Source organism: Neophocaena asiaeorientalis, unplaced genomic scaffold (assembly GCF_003031525.2).
Source record: "Neophocaena asiaeorientalis asiaeorientalis breed wild unplaced genomic scaffold, Neophocaena_asiaeorientalis_V1.1 scaffold275, whole genome shotgun sequence".
Taxonomy (NCBI): domain Eukaryota; kingdom Metazoa; phylum Chordata; class Mammalia; order Artiodactyla; family Phocoenidae; genus Neophocaena; species Neophocaena asiaeorientalis.
Window position 1 is genome coordinate 9,213,942 of NW_020173679.1, and position 16,102 is coordinate 9,230,043.

The following is a 16,102-nucleotide window of genomic DNA, read 5'->3' on the forward strand; positions in this document are numbered from 1 at the left end:
GATGTTTTGACGTATACTACAACATGGATGAACTTTGAAAAAATTATGGTAAGTGAAAGAAGTCAGACACAAAATGTCATATCTTGTATGATGCCATGTGTATGAAACATCCATAATAGGCAAATTTTGTCAGAGATAGAAAATAGATGAGTGGTTGCTTAGGACTGGGGAAAATGGGAATTATCTGCTAACGGGTAAGGGTTTCTTTCAGGGAGGACAAAAATATTCGAAAATTATATTATGGTGGTGACTGCACACCCTTTGAACAAACTAAAAAAAAAAACTGAATCAAATACTTTAAATGGGTGAATTCTCTATTATGTGAATTCTGTCTCAATAGAATAAAGCTGTTAAGGAAAAAAAATCCCTGCAAATTGTTAATAGGACTGTTTATGGGATGATGAGTGGGTGTAATTTGCTTCTTTTCACTCATCTGTATTTTCTAAATTTCTGACCACTTTTTAAAAGGAAAAGGGCTATTTTTAAAAAGATTGTGTTTCATAGTGACTATGCATATTAATATTCTTGCTTTCCTCCTTTTGTTCTGAGCACGGTTCACAACCTTCAGACTGTTTTCAGAAAACAAGGGAATTTTTTTTTTCATGTAATACCAGTCAATAAACATTTATTAAGGTCTTACTGGGTCTTACCATAGACTCTATTTGCCACTAATTCTACTTGCCCTAAGGCTTACTGGGGACACTGGCCTCTACCTCCATCGGAAGCTAACTTTACAGATAACAAGCTTAAAGTTTTAATGATGGGCTTAACAGATGGCTTATGGTGTTTCTTTTAAGTATGAAACTTACATAACATTATTCTAGCTGATTCTAAAATGTATGCAGGTTTAATAGTGTTGACTGATGGTAATCTAGTGATTTGGTGGCCCTTGTATTTTGTTTTGGGGGGTTTTTTGTTTGTTTGTTTTTTACTTTTAAGTGTAGATGATCTCTACTTCCTACTGAGTTTTTTACATTTTTAGCTAATCTCAACTGAGGTGCCAAGGAATGTCCCAGCCTTTGAAAGGGAAGGCTTCGCCCCAGACAGAACTGCTGGCTTGGGTGAAGCCAGCGGGTAAGCAAGTTTCAAATTTCGTTACTCCCCTCTCTCACTCCTTCTGCTTAGAGGACCGCAGGGGCTAAAGAATAAACATGGGGGCTTCCCTGGTGGCGCAGTGGTTAAGAATCTGCCTGCCAACTCAGGGGACACGGGTTCGAGCCCTGGGCCGGGAAGATCCCACATGCTGAGGAGCAACTAAGCCTGTGCGCCACAACTACTGAGCCTGCACTCTAGAGCCCGCGAGACACAACTACTGAGCCAATTTTGCCCAAAACATGCATTTGTTTTTGAGATTCGAGTTTGGGCATACTTAATGATATGAAAAGATGTTTCAGAGTATGTTTTTAAATGTAAAAAAATAAAAGCAAGCTACTTAACAGTATGTTCAAAATGAGTCCATTTGTAGGGGGAGGGAACCCCTATATCAATATGTAAGCAAAGGAAAAAAGATGAATGTGACATAAGAATTTCACTTCTAGGTTTACACCCCAGAGAAATGAAAACGTGTCCACACAGAAACATGAATATGAATGGTCATACAAGCATTACCCACAGTAGCCCAAAAGTGGAAACAACCCAAATGTCTACCAACTGTTAGATAAATAAAATGTGGTATATCCATGCAGTAGATTATTAGTTGGCAATTAAAAAGAAAGGATGTTTTGACGTATACTACAACATGGATGAACTTTGAAAAAATTATGGTAAGTGAAAGAAGTCAGACACAAAATGTCATATCTTGTATGATGCCATGTGTATGAAACATCCATAATAGGCAAATTTTGTCAGAGATAGAAAATAGATGAGTGGTTGCTTAGGACTGGGGAAAATGGGAATTATCTGCTAACGGGTAAGGGTTTCTTTCAGGGAGGACAAAAATATTCGAAAATTATATTATGGTGGTGACTGCACACCCTTTGAACAAACTAAAAAAAAAAACTGAATCAAATACTTTAAATGGGTGAATTCTCTATTATGTGAATTCTGTCTCAATAGAATAAAGCTGTTAAGGAAAAAAAATCCCTGCAAATTGTTAATAGGACTGTTTATGGGATGATGAGTGGGTGTAATTTGCTTCTTTTCACTCATCTGTATTTTCTAAATTTCTGACCACTTTTTAAAAGGAAAAGGGCTATTTTTAAAAAGATTGTGTTTCATAGTGACTATGCATATTAATATTCTTGCTTTCCTCCTTTTGTTCTGAGCACGGTTCACAACCTTCAGACTGTTTTCAGAAAACAAGGGAATTTTTTTTTTCATGTAATACCAGTCAATAAACATTTATTAAGGTCTTACTGGGTCTTACCATAGACTCTATTTGCCACTAATTCTACTTGCCCTAAGGCTTACTGGGGACACTGGCCTCTACCTCCATCGGAAGCTAACTTTACAGATAACAAGCTTAAAGTTTTAATGATGGGCTTAACAGATGGCTTATGGTGTTTCTTTTAAGTATGAAACTTACATAACATTATTCTAGCTGATTCTAAAATGTATGCAGGTTTAATAGTGTTGACTGATGGTAATCTAGTGATTTGGTGGCCCTTGTATTTTGTTTTGGGGGGTTTTTTGTTTGTTTGTTTTTTACTTTTAAGTGTAGATGATCTCTACTTCCTACTGAGTTTTTTACATTTTTAGCTAATCTCAACTGAGGTGCCAAGGAATGTCCCAGCCTTTGAAAGGGAAGGCTTCGCCCCAGACAGAACTGCTGGCTTGGGTGAAGCCAGCGGGTAAGCAAGTTTCAAATTTCGTTACTCCCCTCTCTCACTCCTTCTGCTTAGAGGACCGCAGGGGCTAAAGAATAAACATGGGGGCTTCCCTGGTGGCGCAGTGGTTAAGAATCTGCCTGCCAACTCAGGGGACACGGGTTCGAGCCCTGGGCCGGGAAGATCCCACATGCTGAGGAGCAACTAAGCCTGTGCGCCACAACTACTGAGCCTGCACTCTAGAGCCTGCAAGCCACAACTACTGAGCCCGCGTGCCACAACTACTGAAGCCCGCGTGCCTCAACCACTGAAGCCTGCATGCCTAGAGCCCGTGCTCCGCGACAAGAGAAGCCACCTCAATGAGAAACCCGCGTATCTCAACGAAGACTAGCCCCCGCTCACCACAACTGGAAAAAGCCCGCGCGCAGCAACAAAGACCCAACACAGCCAAAAATAAATAAATAAATTTTTTAAAAGAGAATAAACATGAAAAGAAGCTCAATTTAGCCTAAACTCATAAATACAAATGAAAATTAAAGCAAGATAATGCCCTTCGTCTCACAGACTAGCAAAATTAAAATATTGTTATTATCAAATATTGGGAAAGACATGGAGACATGAGCTCTCTTCTGCTGGCAGTGGGGCCGTGGAAATTTGTATGGTCACTTGAGCAATATCTATGCAAATGTTATACATTTGTACCGTTTGACCCAGCAGTGCAAATTCTAGAAATCTGTCCTACAGAAACACTTGCACACTAGGATGTTTGTCAGAGCCCTACACATAAAAGTGAAAATTTGGGAACAACCTAAGTGTCCATCAGCGGGACACTATTAAATCCTGAGTGATATTTAAACGATGACATCCAAGGTAGCTTTTAGAAGAGCAAGGACAGGTAAATGGCAGTGGTGTTCTTGGAAAGATACACATGATATAACAGAGTGGGGAGGGCAGCAAACTGCAGAATGTATATACCATTATTCCATTTTTTAAGTATGTAACCATCTCTATGTGAATATGTATATGTTTCTTGGAACGTGCATAGAAAAAAACCTGGAGGGTCACATACCAGCCTGTTAACAGTGTGAAGCAAAATAAGGAGGAAACAGAAGGAGTATATTTCTGTTTTGATATTTTTTAATAACCAGCATAGAGTACTTTTGTTATTTTAAAAAGCAAGTAGCAAGAAACTCAACTGCTTCTTTTCTGCCCTTTTTTTTTTTTTTAAAAAAGGGACTTTCCCGGTGGTCCAGTGGGTAAGACTCCACACTTCCAATGCAGGGGGCCTGGGTTTGATCCCTGGTCGAGGAACTAGATCCTGCATGCTGCAACTAAGAGTTTGCATGCTGCAGCTAACAAGCCCACACGCTGCAACTAAAAGATCCTGCGTGCCGCAACAAAGACCCAGCACAGCCTAAATAAATAAATAAATTTTTTTAAAAAAAGGGAGCATCTTTAAATATATAAACTGCTAGAATTTTATATTGAGAATTTTCATATACTATTCATACACACAGCAGTCCCTTTCCCCCTGAGAACTGTTTTAATGGTCTCTGTAGCATTTACCACCAACTGAGAATCTATATATTTACTGGCTTATTGTCTGTTTTCTGCACCAGAGTATAAGTACCATGAGGGCAAGAAATTTGCCTGTTCTCTGTTCTATCTCCAGTTCCTGGTAGATAGCAGGCCCTCAATATGTATTTGTTGAATGAGCCTTGACCAGCAGAGGAAGAGGACAGTAACTTTAGAGTATGTAGCCTGCATATTTCATCACAAATCAGAAACTAAAGGTATCGCTTCCCCAGTTACGACATTGTCAGGGAGGAAAAACTTTTCCTCTACTCTCTTGGGCTCTGTCATTGGGGTCCTGCAAATTACAACTGACAAAAGACAGATTAGCAAGAAAAAGAAGATTTTTATTCACATATATAGGGGAGTTCACAGAAAAATGTAACTAGAGGTGATTAGAATTGGAGGCTTATATACCATCTTACTAGGGGAAGGGAAGGGAGGGTAGGGCCCTTAGGAGAATAGATGGGACATAGGACAGTTTTGTGACAATGTCTGTTTATAAGAGCCAAGGGAGTTCCCTGGTGGTCTAGTGGTTAGGATGTGGCGCTTTCACTGCCGTGGCCTGAGTTCAATCCCTGGTCAGGGAATTGACATCCTGCAAACTGCAACATGGGGCCAAAAACAAACAATTTAAACACGAGCCAATCTTCCCTGGTTTATCCCAGAGACAGAATTTATGAAAAATTGTGTTCTTTTGGGAGGTTCTGCTTTTGGGCAGATAAGGGAGTTCAGAAGAAAAAAAATCCTGTTCTCAAATGCCTTCAGCTCAAAATAATTCTCATGCCACAGGGCCATATTCCGGACCCCATCAACGGTTAATTTTGCATCACAGCTGTGTATGCTTTTGTCCACTCAGCCAGCCCAGGTGTCTTGGAAGGCAGGAACTGTATTTGACTCATCTTGGAATCCCCAGCACTAAGCTAGTGGGTGGAAGGTATTTAATAAATATCTCTGTGTGAGAAACTTTTCTGAATAGCTCATGCATAAAGCAAGCAAAAAGGGGGTGCCCTCTCCCCTACTTACATCTAAGAACAGCCCAAAACTCTGCGTGACTCTACACACAAATGTATTTTTTTATTGGGCGAGAACCCCAAATTCAAAAAAGGTATAAAACACTCTTTGAAAGGTAAAAACTACCAATTTGTCTGGTAGAAATTCATGCCTATTTTTTTTTTCCTTTTTGGTTATATTCTTCTGACATATTTATCATAGATTCTCCAAATTAAATTGGCAGGGGGTAATTCTCCCTCCATAAGATGCTGAGCTAAGCTTCTGACTATTTTTCTGGGGAGTAAAATGCCAGAATCAAAGACTTTGATGTACCCTAGTACCGACACATACCCAATACACAACACAGGTGCAAGCAAGCACTTGCCTGGCACAGGAAAGGACTGGAAGCCAGGAAAGCACACATGAGGGGCCTCTCACCTCCTGTTTCCAAGGACATCTCCTGAGAAGCTGGTAGAAGAGGAGAGAAAATGAATGAGTTCCTTCAGAGAGTGTGGAGAGCTCTGCAGCTCACGTAACACAGTTCCTGAGCTTAAAGTGGAAAACTATGATCTGAGGTCAGAGAGTACAGCAACACTTTACAGAATTTATAGAAAAGGTAATTCATTTGTTCCAGTGATACAGATATGCAAAGACAGAATTAATCAGGGCAGCCTCTGGAACAGTGGTTCTTTTTTTTTAAAATAAATTTATTTATTTATTTTTGGCTGCGTTGGGTCTTTGATGCTGTGCGCAGGCTTTCTCTAGTTGCAGCGAGTGGTGGCTACTCTTCGTTGTGGTGCGTGGGCTTCTCACTGCAGTGGCTTCTCTCGTTGCGGAGCACGGGCTCTAGGCAAGCAGGCTTCAGTGGTTGAGGCACGCGGGCTTCAGTAGTTGTGGCACGCAGGCTTAGTTACTCGGCAGCATGTGGGATCTTCCTGGACCGGGGCTCGAACCTGTGTCCCCTGTACTGGCAAGTGGATTCTTAACCACTGCACCACCAGGGAAGTCCCAGAGCAGTGGTTCTTAATCTTTGGGGGCCATGGACCCCTTTAGGAATTTAAAGCAGAACCCTTCGCCACAGAAAATGTGCACAGACACACTACATTTGTACACAGTTTGGGGCATTCCTTGGACCTCTAACAGCTTGTTCATGGGACTCCTGACCAGGTTAAGAAACTGTGCTTTGCAGTAAATGGGACTTAGTATATTGACTCCTCTGAGGAATGAGAATCAATCAGACTTACAGTATAAGAAGCACTGCCAAGATGTAAGCTCCTGCCTGCGGAGCTGGTATCTGTGGATCTGGAGTAAAAAGCTCTGTCCAAAAAAAAAAAAAAAAAAAAGGCTCTGTCATGAAGGCTCTGTCCAGTGTGAGCCCAAAGACACCATTAGGATGGGACCAAGAGAGGGACCCTGGCATCACATTAGCGAGACCTGGGACAGTGTCCAAATGGGGCAGACTTCAATTGAAAAGTAACAGAAGCATCTTTGTCTTTGCTGAATCATCTTTGTCTTTCCTGGATCCAAAAATCTATCTGCAATTAATGGAAGAAGAGGCAGGATACTGGAATGTTAATTCTCAGCCTTGGTTTTCTTGTTTTTTTTGTTTTTTCAACTATTTCTTATGGTTTCTATGATGTGTGTCTTTTTTTTTTTTTTTTAATTGCAATCAGCCTTCCAGTTTTGTTTATCTTTGTTTTTTTTAATCCCAAAGTAAGTTTCACATACTCAAAAAATCTCAAAAGGAATGAAAGTAAATCAATTTTAATTCACCATATATATAGATATATATACACCGCGAGCAACTGCAGACCCCGGACTCTCCCTGAACAACTTCCCGTGGCAGGAACTGTGTGTCGTTTTGGAAAAGATTTCTTCTTTCTATTTTCTCTTAAATTGAGTAGCTCTCCGCTCCCCTGTAGTCCTCATCCTCAATTCTGGAGCCAGAAAAATTAAATTTATGCCCTTTACTGCCTAATAATCCTTCAATAATTCTTGTTTGCTTCTCAAGACCCCCCAAGTCTGCAGTCCTCCACACCTACCCCCCAATCCTACCTCCCTAGAGCGGTCCTATGTGGGCTTGTTACTCAGAACTCAGCACCCTTCTCCAGAGCTTGACCTTCACGCTGGATGGGCCTCTTCTATTAAATATTAAATATTGGCGGCCACATCACCCTGGGCCAGGAATTAGGGTGAGGCAAGTGAGGCACTCGCCTTGGGCAAAAAAAGTCAAGAGGGTGCTGAAAACCTCAGGAATTGAGAGAAATCATATTTAAAACATCAACATTTACACCAAAAATCCACAAGAAGCAAAAATATAAAAATTTTAACTAAGAACCTGAAGCAAGAGGAAAGATGTATGGCGCCCACCCCCGTATATTTTTATGTATTTTTTTTAATAGTTGATTTTTTTTCAGAACTTTAAAATGGTTGAAAAAAATATTTAAAAATTGAAAAGTAGGTGTATTAAAACTCACATTATTTTAGGTTTAAATATTTTACTTATTCCGAAAAAAAAAAAGATTGATTATAATTTTACGTTCCTGGCTTTAATGGAAGCAATCTCATCATAGGCTTTTCCAAATCTTCTATAATAATGTACACTGTTATGACGACCAATCACACACCCCCTCAATGCTTACAGTGAACTAAGTCCGAAAGCAGGGTCATCACATACATGCCCTCAGAATGCAACACCCAAGGGTGCCTCTAAAGAGGCATCATTTCCATCATGGCCATCTTTCTTATTTTGACATTTCGAGATTTTTATTATAACTGTAAACTCCTAAGATGGAAGCAAAATGTCTCGAGGAAGAGGTGGCTTTTTCTTATCCCCACACAGGTGCGCTCTGGCCCAAGGGCAGCCCTGCTTCCGTGGGTTTTGCCCCACCTATGCCTGTTTGCCTCCCTCTCTCCCTTGATACTTGGTGCTTATTTTTCCAGTCTTGATTTAGTATGTACTGATTTTATCGCAAACTTCCTTCGAGGAATCCCAGATCTTTTTTAAAAGTAGGTGGGGTAGAAATAAAGAATTCTGTGCTTTGCTCACATCCAGCCCATCTGCAAAAAACATCAGCTCTGTTTGCAACTATATCTGGAATCCAGTCACTTCTCACACCTCCACTGCTACCACCCTAGGAACCTACGGAGCCACCGTGGTCTCTCTCCTAGACAGGCCTCCTGTTTCCAGCCCTGCCCCTGTGGAAGACTGGTCTTGGTGTCCCCAGTGAGCCGACCTTTTGGTATCCACATGGGTAGTCCCTCCCACACTCACGCTAGGCTTGACCATGTGACCCGCTTTGGCCAATAGGACATCAGCAAGAGGCGTCTCCATCACCTCTTGCACACTGAGTCTTGTCCTATTGGACGGATGCTTCTTGGGCTACCGCTGCCATGAGAGAAGCTGGGACAGACAAAGCCAAGGGATGGGCAAAATTTCTCTATAAGGATTACGTTTAGACAAATACATGATGTGGCTTATATGTGGAATCTAAAACAATGGTACAAATGAACGTATTTACAAAACAGATGTAGAGTCACAGGTGTAGAAAACAAACTTATGGTTACCAAGGGGGAAAGGGGGGGAGGATAAATTGGTAGATTGGGATTGACATATACAAACTACTGTATATAAAATAGATAACCAAGGGGCTTCCCTGGCGGTCCAGTGGTTAAGACTTCGCATGTCCACTGCAGGGGGCATGGGTTTGATCCCTGGTCTGGGAACTAAGATCCCACATGCCATGTGGCGTGGCCAAAAAAACCCAAAACCTGATAAGAACCTACTGCATAGCACAGAACTCTATTCAACACTCTCTAATGACTTACATGTGAATAGAATCTAAAATAGAGTGGATATATGTGTATGTATAACTGATTCACTTTGCTGTACAGCAGAAACTAACATAACATTGTAAATCAACTATACTCTAATAGAAATTAATTTAAAAAGAAAAAGGGTTAGGTTAGGCTCTGCAGGCCTTATGGTCTCTGTTGCAACTACTCAACTCTGCCACTGTAGCTTGAAAGCAGCCATAGACAATATGGAAACAAAGGGGAGTGACTGTATTCCAATAAAACTTTATTTACAAAAACAGATTTGGCCCATGGGCCATGGTTTGTCAACCCCTGGGCTAGACTGCTGAATGATGAGGGGCTGCAGGGAGATACCCTACAAGATGGGAGGCTGGACTGGGTTGAATAGTGTCCCCAAAACTTCATGTCCACCTGGAACCTGTTAATGTGACCATCTTTGGAAATAGGGTCTTTGTGCATGTAATCAAATTAAGATGAGGTCATATTAGATTAAGGTGGGCTTTAAATCCAATGTGACTTGCTTATAAAAAGAGAGAGATGTGGTACTAATCCTCGGTCCAGTCAGTTGTGTGGAGGTGGCCACGGACTGCCCAGTCTGCGAAATCCTTCCAAAGGCTCTGTGAAAGTGGCAGGCTCTCATAAGCTCCTCAAAAGGGGGCACTTCATCGGCCTGGCACCTTGCTTGGCCCTTCTGGTGTGAATCCTGAGTCAGCCCTTCACTAGGGCAGCTGTCCTGCCCAGCTCTGCTGATCTATGAGCTTACAGCTGCGTGTCCTCGCCACACTCCTCCAGGGGCGAGCCTTTAGTCTGAGATCAGCCCCTTAAGAGACCCATGCAGCCAGGTCTAAACCCCTCCCCGCCACTGCAGTCTGCATGGCTCTTCTGGCCACATGAATATCCTGATGGACTCTGACAAATGCTGTGCTGAAATCCACTCTCTCCTCCTCACTTTCCTGGCTACCAGGAAACAAACAAATGAAACATCAGATCAGTCAGGGAATTCCAATGTAGGAGGACCAGGGATCTCGCTTCAAGGGAACTGTCAAAGATTGTAGAAAATCGGAGTTTCTCCCCTTTTGTTTAGGAAATGCCAGCAAATGCCACCACGAGTGTGGGGTTGGGGACATTTTGTAATTGGAACTCGAATTGCCATACAACGTAACTGCCACTCCCATTCTGTGGGCTGCTCTCATCTTCCAGCTGAAAATTTACTTGAGAGAGAACACAGTATCTAGCAGACATGAAACCGTCCTGAGTCCTGCTTCTCAAAACCTGATGCTGCTACAGTTAAATCCCGTGTATGGGGCTTCCCTGGTGGCGCAGTGGTTGAGAGTCCGCCTGCCGACGCAGGGGACGTGGGTTCGTGCCCCGGTCCGGGAAGATCCCACATGCCGCACAGTGGCTGGGCCCATGAGCCACGGCCGCCGAGCCTGCGCGTCCGGAGCCTGTGCTCCGCAACGGGAGAGGCCGCAACAGTAAGAGGCCCACGTAGCGCAAAAAAACAAAAAATTCCGTGTATGGTTATAGTCACGGCTTAGAGGTGCAAATTCAGGGAGGCCTCTTTGGGCTAAGTTTAGTGTCCTGTCATCTCATCCAAATCCAAGGTCAAAGTGAACTTCATCGCTTGGAAGAGCAGAATGCTGAATGGTTGGGGGGCGAGGCCTGGGGAGCCAGGCTGCCTGGGTTGGTTCCCCACCCCCCCAACCCCCGACCCTGCCCCTCCATTCACTAGCTTCAGGATTGGGCAGCTCAGCTCACCTCTCTGTGCCTTGAAAAGCAGAGATGGCCACAGGCAGCAGGATTAAATGAGCTACACCTGGCAGATAACTTGGCCTCAGTAACTGACCAGTCACTGATAGGAGGAGGGAGGAATTTCTCATTATCAGGCCAGCCATGCAAAGCCTCCGTGGAAACCCTACTCTCAGCGAATCACAAGGGGCCACTTCCTTCTGAAGGAAGAACTTGGCTCCCGTTTTTCCATCTGGAGCTCACACACTGCATCCTCTGACTTTTACCGAAAGTAAGTTCGTGTGCTCAGCGCACTCTGAGGCCAAGCAATACCGAAAGGTCAGCGTTTGGAACAGAGAAAGGTTTACTGCAGGGTCATGCGAGGAGACAGGTGGCTCATGCCCCCAAAACCCGGAACTCCCAAAGGGTTTCAGCAAAGCATTTTTAAAGGCCGGGTGAGGGAGGGGCATGGTTGGCTGTTGCAGACTTCTTGGTGTCAGACTCCTTTGCTCTCGTAGCCATCCACGTAGGTCAGGTCACGATGTTCCTATAAACCTCCAACAAGACAAATGTTATTCTCTGTTCTGCAACTTTTAATCTCTATATACATGAGAAAGGTCAGAGCCTAGAGAATGAACTATCCTGTATATTTCAGGCTATAGGCAACATTCTTCTTCATTTTTTTTTTTTTTTTTTTTTTTTTTTTTTCCCCACCATTGCCACACCACGAGGCTTGCAGAATCTTAGTTCCCAGACCAGGGATTAAACCTGGGCCCCAGAAGTGAAAGCGCCAAGCGCAGAGTCCTAACCACTGGACCGCCAGGGAATGCGCTGTAGGCAACATTCTTAACGCAAAGCAAAAGCAATAGAATACAAGGGTTAAAGTACAAGAAACAGATCTAGTATGGAGTCTTCCCTGTTACAGGACTTCTCTTTCCTTCACAGCGACCGGCATTTTTGGAGCGGGCCATCTGAGTGTCTGGTGCTCCAGCCTCTAGGAGGGCTGCCAGCCTGGTGACTGGAGATTGGGGTTTCTTGGCCCCCGGGCTGCAGCTGCCCTGGGCCTCCCTTTAAGAGACAACCTTAAGAACTGTGAGAAAAAGAGGATGGGGACAGATAGAGATGAAAAGGGAGACTGCTGGGGAAGGGGGCCGAATGCAGCTGCTATTTAGAGATATCAGTGCCTTGCAGGCCTCCATTCAGCTGTAAGCAATGATTTCCAAACTGATGGTAAGAGGACTGTTGGGGCTCAAAACTGCCTCCTGAGGGTAGTCTTTTCACACCCATTTCAGAAATTAAGGAGCTGAGGCACAGAGGATCCACGCAGAGCTTTTGGACACAGGACAGCAACTCTTCCCCAAGATTTTCTCTTGCTGGTGCAGAGCCCTCTCAGTCTCCATTTGCCCGCTCTTCATTAGCTCCTCCCGGAAGCTCCTGGTTTCCCTGAGACTCCTGGGGTTTCTTTCTTTCTTTCTTTTTTTTTTTTTTTTTTTGCGGTACGTGGGCCTCTCACTGTTGTGGCCTCTCCAGTTGTGGAGCACAGGCTCCAGACGTGCAGGCTCAGCAGCCATGGCTCACGGGCCCAGCCGCTCCGCGGCATGTGGGATCTTCCCGGACCAGGGCACAAACCCGTGTCCCCTGCATCGGCAGGCGGACTCTCAACCACTGCGCCACCAGGGAAGCCCTGGAGTTTCTTTCTTTAATCCCTCTGCTCCTTACTCCCCTCATTTGGGCACCCCTGATAAATGCCCTCCTAGCAATGACTTTGTTTAAAAAACATACTGTGTGCTCCCTTCTGCCTCCCCAGAGTCTGCCTTGCCCGGTCCCTACTTCTACAGCTGACTTTGTGAGGGGCTGTTGACAGCAGGGAGCCCTAAGAGGTGCCCTCAAAGCCATCATAAGGGTAGAATGCTGACTGTAACTTACACAGAGGGCACGAGGGTTTCCTTAAGCAAAGGACTTGGAAAGGATGTTAAATTGAAGATCAGTAGGGACTTCCCTGGTGGTCCAGTGATTAAGACTCCATGCTTCCACTGCAGGGGGCACAGTTTCGATCCCTGGTCCGGGAACTGAGATCCCACATGCCATGCGGAAAAAAAAAAAAATCAATCAAATTTCTAGAAAAGAATTGCAAAGGAAGAGCTGAATTTTATTTTTTTTACATCCAGGTCAGAACTCGTATTCACTGCTGGTGGAAGTACATAAAGATACGAATACTCTGGAAAACAAAGTTGAAGATGGTTATACCCACGACCCAGGAATTCCACGTCCAGGTGTGTGTCCTAGGTATTTGCCCTAGAGAAACTCTTTCTTGTACCTGCACCCAGGAGACATTTGCAACAAAATTCATAGCTGCAGTGTTGGTATTAACAGGAAAAAAAGAACTGGGAAACTCAAATGTACACTGACAGGAAAACGTGTGATAGTCACACAATGGAATACTATTCAGCACTGAAACAAACCATCCACAGCTCACAAATGTCAAGTTGAGCAAAAAAAAATTGTAGCAAAGGCTAGAAACAGTATGATGCTATTTATATAAAGTTCAAAAAATATTTAAAAACCACAAAGTGAGGGGAAAATAAACACAAAATATAGGACAGTGGTTACCTCTGGGGCCAGGGAAGAATACACGGGGCACGTGAATGGCAATGCCAGTATCCACTTCTTAAGCTGGCAAGTTGGGTACACTTCTGTTTATTATTTTTTACATCAGATATACTTTATGCAGTCTTTGGTATATGTTAAATACTTAGTGGAGTAGAATGGGGAAAAATGCACAATCTAAAAGTTGAGGATTATGTTTTATTCAGTGGACTTACTGAGGGCTTAAGCACAGGATACATCCTCTCAGCTCTGAGGGACTATTCCAAAGAGGTATGGGAGGAACCAGGATATACAGAAGTTTTTGCAAAAAAATGACCCAGGTAGTTGAACAGCAAGAGATTACTGCTAATTACAGAAAAACCCAGACATCTCAAATTAATGAATTTAGTACTTTTCTGTGTATGGGAAGATACAAGAATCCGGGCTAAATGAAATTATTCTTTTGAGATGCACCTTAACCATCTAGGGCCAGTATCTTATTTTTCTCCATCCTGAATCCCCACAAAGTGCTGGAGGTGGCTGCAGTGGCTGATGACTTGATGGCTGTAACATCCTTTGTTTACTGATAAGGCAGGCGACATTCTTTGTCCTCAGTGGTAAACAAACACAAAAACTTCCTAGTCTGTTAAGGGGAGGGGCAATCCACCTAGATCCCCTGAGGGCCTTCCTCACTCATCTGATCTCCCTTGGGCTGCTTCTCCAACCCAGAAGTTTCCTATCTGTCTGAAGGCCTGCCTTCCAAAAGAGGTATGTCACTTTTTCCACCGACCAGCAGTTTTCACCCAGGGGTGCGCAGACCACAGATAGAATCAGTAATCCAGGTGGGTCATAGGCTGCTGCAGGTTCATCTTCCCTCAATTCTGATGTCCCCCTGCAGTGTGGTCTTCTGACAATAGCCTTGCACACACGTTTCCCCTCCCTGCTCACCAGCCTTTGGTATGCCACTGCACTAAAACTGCTCAATGAGCATACTGTCAACTAAATGCCTGTAACAAGGTAAATGCCCCTGCACTGGACTGAAGGCACACATGAGTCCCACAGCCTGCTAGCAAAGCCTCAGGAGCTGTGGAGACAGGCAGGGCATTTGGCAGCTTGTGGATTTTGGAAAGGATCTGAGGGCACATCTCATTAACAGCTGAGCTACAATTTGAGGTCGAAGTGCTGGCTCAGAACACTGTGCTGTGGCCTCCAAGAATCTTGCAACAGCAGCAGTCTGAGATCATGTTCTACATCTGATTTCCTGCTAGGAATCACTGGTTGTGGCCAGAAACCCGTTATAAGAGCCATGTCTTTCTATCTTTATCTCTCTAACCATTTTAACATAAAATGAAAGAGATTGTTTTGGAGCCCTTTCAGGGCCACACCTTAGAATTGCTCTGAAAATAAGAGCTCTAAGTGTCTGATTTCTGTTGAGTTCTTAAGGTTTAGGAGATAGTGGCTGTTGATTTAGCTGCTGGGTCATGGGGCTGGGATCTTGGTCTTAAGCAGTCTGAAACACCAGTGTATTGCTGGGGAAACCACAAACCCTGCTTGCAAAATTCACATAATTCTTTAGGAAACATTTTACAATTTCCTTGTTGTTTTTTTGCTGAATTTAATCCTAAAGTTCTTTCTTCTTAGTCAATGGAAAACAAATACAGTGGACTCAATAGGTCTTCAGCTTTATCCAAGGCTAGGAATTAAGGAATAAAAGCAGTTTTTGCAGCTGACCAGAAGAAATAATAATTAAAATCAAATATACACTCGAATCTCTCCATGCAAGGCAATGGGTTAAGTATGGAGATGAACGACATTGTTTTAGCTCTCAGACTTACAGACCAAGAGGAGCACTAAGAAAATACAAAAATAACTATCATAAAAGGAAGCCCTCCCTTGAGTGTGTGTTGCGGGGTCGGGGGGAGATGTGCTGCATAACTGATTTGAAATGGTATCGGTTCTTTCTTCATCAGAAGGGGAAAATAACTGCACCCACTCATGCCTGTTTTTCATTTGTCAGACTACTCTGGAATATTACCTGTTTTGAACTTTGAGAAATTCCCCGAGTCTGTGTGAAATTCCATTCCCAAATCAGTACAAGTATGGTTCACGTGTATGGGAAAGGGAGGTATAGAAGCTTACTTTCAAGATCCAACATAAACAAGAGCCGAAGAATGAACTAACCCTGGGCACTCACGTGGAGTGCCTGGCACGTAGGAAGCGCTCAAAAAGTATTAGCTGTAATTAAGGGAAAGCGAACATCCTTTCGGCTCTTGGCCTAATAACTCCTGTGTGACCGACGCAAGGACAAAGGGACCGGGTCACCTTGGCGGGCTGTCGGGCGCGCAGGGCGCAGGCGCGGGTGGGCACACGTGGCCGGCCTCGCGACCCCGCGGCCCGGGAGCTGAGTCCAGGCGCGCGGCCGCCAACGTGTCCAGGCCACCGGGGTCTCCGGCACCACGCTGCGGGGCGACGGGTGGGGCGGCCGGAAAAGGCGGGCCGCGAAGGTCGTCACCAAGGTCGTGGGCCGGACGTGCGGCGCCGGGGCGACGCGGCGTGCGTGCGGGACTCGGAGTACGTGACGGAGCCCCGAGCCCTCATGCCGGCCGCGCCGCCCCGCCCCACCCCCCGGGCCCCGGCGCCAC